The sequence below is a fragment of the Scyliorhinus canicula genome, chromosome 17 (assembly GCF_902713615.1).
Source record: "Scyliorhinus canicula chromosome 17, sScyCan1.1, whole genome shotgun sequence".
Classification (NCBI taxonomy): domain Eukaryota; kingdom Metazoa; phylum Chordata; class Chondrichthyes; order Carcharhiniformes; family Scyliorhinidae; genus Scyliorhinus; species Scyliorhinus canicula.
Window position 1 is genome coordinate 111,909,085 of NC_052162.1, and position 6,000 is coordinate 111,915,084.

Below are 6,000 nucleotides of genomic sequence, written 5' to 3' on the forward strand. Positions count from 1 at the left end.
CCGAAGACTACCCCACTAACCATCACCCAGTTAAGAGATGCCTGCGATAAAATTGAAACTTTTCACCCCACATCAGACCCACACCACTTTTTGAGCAAATTAGGCAACATACCCTCATGTACGGTCTGGACGAGCAGGAAGAAGTGAAACTCAGAGTAATGAGTCTTGTTCAGCCCTTCCCGACCCACAAAATGTATGAGGAGGTAGCCTCCAGGATATGAAAACACCATCTTAGGCGCCATTGGCTACAATAGAAGTGGTGCAGTAGAAGGACTCAACCGGTGCAGACAGAAAAAAGGAGAGCATCCAACAGCATTTGCTGGACACCTCTAGATCCACTTCACCGCAGTATTCAGTGATTTAGCCCGCGCCCATTTATCTGTAGACAATACGGCCAAATGGACCCGTACTCTGGTCTCCCACGCAACGGAGGCAGGACAAAAGGCATGTACGAATTACGACCCCTCAGACCCGGCACATAATGAAGTGTGGGTACTGAAGCGACTATCTAGAGCTTGGGAACAATCCCTACAAAAAAGGACAGAGCAGGAAAAAGTAGACGCCGACATGAATCCAGTAAGGGCACACCAAGGGTAAATGAAGGCAGAAGTAACACACAGCACCCTAAAGCACAGGAATGCTACAATTGCGGACAGAAGGGACATTACGCCCGAGAATGCCAAGCCCCCCCCGAAACAGCAATGGAATCAGCCCCCTAATGCCCCCCCCCTAGATACAATGCCAGACCCATCCACAGCGTTAGCGCCCGAGCAGATAATTTGGCCAGAAATGGCACCGATTGATGATGTTCGGGCTCCCCAACTTGGGTCTGCGACACACTTTGGGATAAGTCTGGAAGACCCGTAGTTGCAGGCACAGTCCGGGGACACCCAGTCGAGTTTCTTTGGGACACAGGAGGGTCCTGAACCATGTTAAACTGGTAGCATGGTAGCATTGTGGATAGCACAATTGCTTCTGAGCTCCAGGGTCCCAAGTTCGATTCCGGCTTGGGTCACTGTCTGTGCGGAGTTTGCACATCCTCCCCATGTGCGCGTGGGTTTCCTCCGGGTGCTCCGGTTTCCTCCCACAGTCCAAAGATGTGCAGGTTAAGTGGATTGGCCATGTTAAATTGCCCTTAGTGTCCAAAATTGCCCTTAGTGCTGGGTGGGGTTACTGGGTTATGGGGATAGGGTGGAGGTGTTAACCTTGGGTAGGGTGCTCTTTCCAAGAGCCGGTGCAGACTCGATGGGCCAAATGGCCTCCTTCTGTACTGTAAATTCTATGAAACTCCTCCACGCTGTACCAACGAGATATATGGCCCACTACAGACACTATCACTCTCAGTGGCTTTACAGGGCACCTCCAGCAGGGACACATTACGGGCCCTGTGGATATCCAGATCGGTAACGTTCGAACTAAGCACTCAGTCGTTTTGGTAGATTTACCCCAGACAGCAGAACACATCTTGGGAATAGATTTTATGAGCACACACAACCTCTCTTTCAACCCCGTAAATAAGTGTGTGTGGCAAATGGCCAGAGCAGCACGAGCCCCCGCCATGCTCACAGTAGGTGACTACGCACACAGGATTAGTTCAGTTGGAGACTACTGGTTTGATCCACAAACCATTACCACAGACAAAACAGTTAGAGAAGTCTTGAAAAGACATAAAGCATTGTTTACCCAGCACAAGCACGATTGCGGCAGAATCCCAGGAATGGTCAACATTACAGGTCCCGATCCTAAGCCCCAGAAACAATACGGTTTTCCACAGCAAGCCGAGGGAGAGATAGCTAAAGTAATCCAGTGTTTATTGGACCAAGGAGTAATTCGGCCCGTAGCATCAACGAACAATGCCCCGATTTGGTCCATTAAAAAAAACAGATGGTTCATGGTGACTGACCATCGATTACAGGGAATTAAACAAAGTAACTCCATTAGCAGCCCCCACCGTTGCCATGAGTCCCGAGACCATGTTAAAACAGGGACTTCAGTCAAAAGTTTCCACGATTCTGGACATTAGCAACGGCTTTTGGTCCATTCCATTGGACAAAACGTGCTAGTACAAATTTGTGTTCACTTTCCAGGGACAGCAGTACATGTGGACTTGCCTTCCACAACTCCCCCTCCATTTTTCACAGACAATTGGCGAACAGATTAGCAAACTTTTCCCGACCTGAATGCCTCGTTCAGTATGTGGACGACTTGCTCCGACAGACTGACACCAATGAAGAGCACATTTCGCTTCCTTCGGAATTATTAGGTCTCCTAAAAGAAATTGGATGAAAAATTAACCCCAAAAAAGCCCAAATTCTCCAGGAAAAGGTCACTTATTTAGATACGGTCATCACGCATGGTAAGCGTGAGATAGAACTGAATCGATAAATAGATTCAATTGTAAAACTGCCCTTGCCTCATAATGTTACAGCACTCTGGTCATTTTTAGGACTGGTTGGTTACTGCAGGAACTATGTAGACGGTTTTGCCACAAAAGCAGCCCCACTTTCCGAGCTCCTTAAGAAACAGGCCCCATGGAAATGGCTTCCACAGCACACGGATGCCGTGGATACATTGAAACGTGCACTGAGCACAGCTCCCGCTTTGCAGGCACCAGACCCACAATCCCCATACGCGATAGAGGTAGCGACCACCGACCGAACCCTTTCGGCCGTACTTCTACAGGAAAGGCACAATCGTTTAGGACCCGTAGCCTATGCCTCACGAGTTTTAGACCACGTAGAGCAAGGATTTTCTGCCTGCGAAAGGCACTTGCTCGCAGTTTTCTGGGCGGTACAGTACTTCGCGTACATAACAGGACTCAACCCCGTAACTATATTGGCCGAGCACACCCCGACACAGCTACTGTTAGACAGTAGGTTAAAAGACGGCACAGTTAGCCAAATTAGAGCAGCGCGCTGGACCCTATTCCTACAAGGATGCGACGTTATGGTAAAAAGGACAAAGACGTATACGTTTCTGGCTGACAATTTACACTATGCAGGAACCCCACGTGCGTGTGAGATCATTGCACCCAAGCACAACACAGGTCCCTTTGTTCCCAAATCGGCACCAAAAAAGACAAGCATCCGACCACAGATGACCTAGCCCATAGACAAAGCTCCAAAAATTTATGTAGATGGCTCCTCCACAGTTCTAGGTGGAAAAAGGATCACAGGATGTGGAATTTCTGCAGAGGACGCGCCGGGATGCGCTTTAGAGGAAATCTCATTAAAGTTGCCAGGACATTTAGGTCCACAGGCAGCCGAGTTAGCAGCCATTGCTTACTTTGGGCAGCACCCAGATTCGTTCCCGACCCCAGCAGACATATATTCAGGCAGTTTGTACGTCTGCAACAGCTTGACAGAATTCCTGCCCCTGTGGGAATCTAGAGGATTTATATCCGACGACGGTAAACCCCTACCCTCAGCGCCATTACTCAAACACATTCTCCAGACAGCGAAAGGTAGAAAATACGGAATCATAAAAGTTAGAAGCCATCATCGTTCCTCCCCACCCAGTAACGTGAAAGCAGACACCCTAGCCAAAGTAGGCTCACGACATGGCCACTTTTGGCAACCCCCTGAGAGTGCCCCAGTACACGCGGTTCAGGTCTCACAGACCAATATTCAAGATTTAGCCCAGTCGCAAAAAGAAGATGATATGTTAAAGGAAATTTTAAAAGGAGATTTCCCAGCTCCCTATGATAGGTTTTAAAACACGTTAACGATCCATGAGGGAATCGTTTTAAAGGATGGTATTTATGTGGTCCCCATCCAGGACAGGAACCAGATTATGTTCCACTTCCACAAAGTACACGGACACCAAGGGATAGAATCCACCCGAGCCCACCCCAGACCTCTCTGCTTGTAGCCCGATATAAAAACCGATGCAAACCATTACATTGAGAATTGTTTGATTTGCACCCAGAACAACACGGACAGATATGTGAAGAAAGGTCGGCTAAGACAAACCCACCCTGTTAATGGCCCATGGACAAACTTGCAGTTAGACTATATTGGTCTCCACCCCCCCCCTGCAGAAATGGATACAAATATGCGTTGGTCGTCATTGACACATTCACAAAATGGGTTGAAGAATTTCCTTCAAGAACAAACACGGCTAAACCGACAGCAAAAATTCTAACCCAGCAAATATTTACTAGATGGGGACTCCCCCGTCGTATTGAGTCGGATCAAGGTTCGCACTTCGCAGGCAGAGTTATGAAAAACGTCCTGACGATTTTTGGCATAAAACAGAAGTTTCACATTGCCTATCACCCACAGTCCAGCAGCATTGTGGAACGCGTGAACCGGACCCTAAAGGCAACACTTAGGAAGATGGTACAGCAGCATAACACAACATGGGACACAGTGCTCCCATTCACACTGATGTTTATTAGAAACACAGAGTTGAGTTCGACAGGATACACCCCCCCCCCCACACTCAAATGACCAGATGACCCATGAAGGGTACCTAGTATTTATTTGGACTTGATTTGGCCAGCCCCACAGTCACCGCCCTGACCCACGAAAAAGCCGCCAAAACATGATGGAGAATATTAAAGCAGCACAGCTCGCTGCAGCTGTTCAACTAGGCGCTAGGAAAAAGCAGAGTAAGGCCTGCTTTGATAAGACAGTACACCCGACAGAGTATACAGTCGGACAGCAAGTCATGATCTCCCTGTACAATTCTAATTCATTCCTCGCCCCCAAATTTGCAGGACCCTACTCAATTTCCGATAAAGTAAGCCCCTCAGTGTATAAGATCACATATCCGAATGGAAAATCAGGGTGGTTCCATGTAAACCAGCTTAAGGTTTATGGACGCAGTGCAGCCACTCGCACCACATCTCACTGGCAATGGCAGACAACAGAGACACGCCCACTGACAACCCAATCCAGCCCGCCCCCAGCCAGGACAGCACGTCCGCAGACACGACCTTGACTCCCCCCCCCCCCCCCCCCCCCGAGACGAAATTTCAAATGGATTCGGCCGCTAGCGATAGCGACAGTGAAAGCACGACGAATGCCCTTGATATTCCCGACCAATGGAAAAACAGACCAGGCCACAGTCACTACAGCTCCAGTGACACCGACCACGATATGTTCGGCCCCTCAGACACTATTTATTTGCCGTTACCAGAACCCAACCCACCACCCGACAATAGCGACACCCCCTTGCCCCTACAGGATACAAAACATTGGCACTGCAACAATTCTTGTCGTCTGACGCGGAATGACGAGATGGCTCCCACATCGGCCCACGCCGCATTGGCACTGAAACTCCAGGCACGGGTTTGGGAACCGTGAGATGGTGACAACTCAGAGTCTGACTCCCACCATGCTAACCTCTTTGAGACCCTTTTCGGAATGGATCCCTGAGGTGTCTAGATGATGAGAGAAAGGAACCGATCGAGATCTACGGTGTCCTACTCCCTGATGGAACCTGCCCACTTACTTCTTTAGTTTGTTTTTTTAATGTTGAATGTTCTCTCTCTTGCATGACTTTGTGTGCCGATCTCCGGCACATTTCTTGATACAGTTATGACTACTCCTTTGACGCCACATGGCAGTTAAAGGCACAAGTTTGCTGAAGTCCATATATGCTCAAATTCTTACTGTTCTTGTAAGGTCACTCAGACAGTGGAGTAAAGGCACTTATTCCCGTACTGCCTGAGGACCCCCTATGTATTTGGTCAGCCAAGCTCGGGTAGTGGAGCAACGGCACTGATCACCGCCCTACCTGGGGATTCCCCCCATTCTTGCCCTGCCGTGGCTCATACGTACCCCATTTGGAACATTTTTTTTCCGAAACTCGTTTGCTGTTCTTTTAAGGAAATGTGGTTTAAAGAATGCACTTTGCCACAACATTTATTTCCTTTCCGGCGACCCTTTGGTTGCTATCCCCCACCTGCTATTTACATTTTAAAACCCTTGGTTGAAACGATTTGCACTGGACGGAGTAATTGTCCGCCCACTCAGCCCATCAAACACAGGCTGC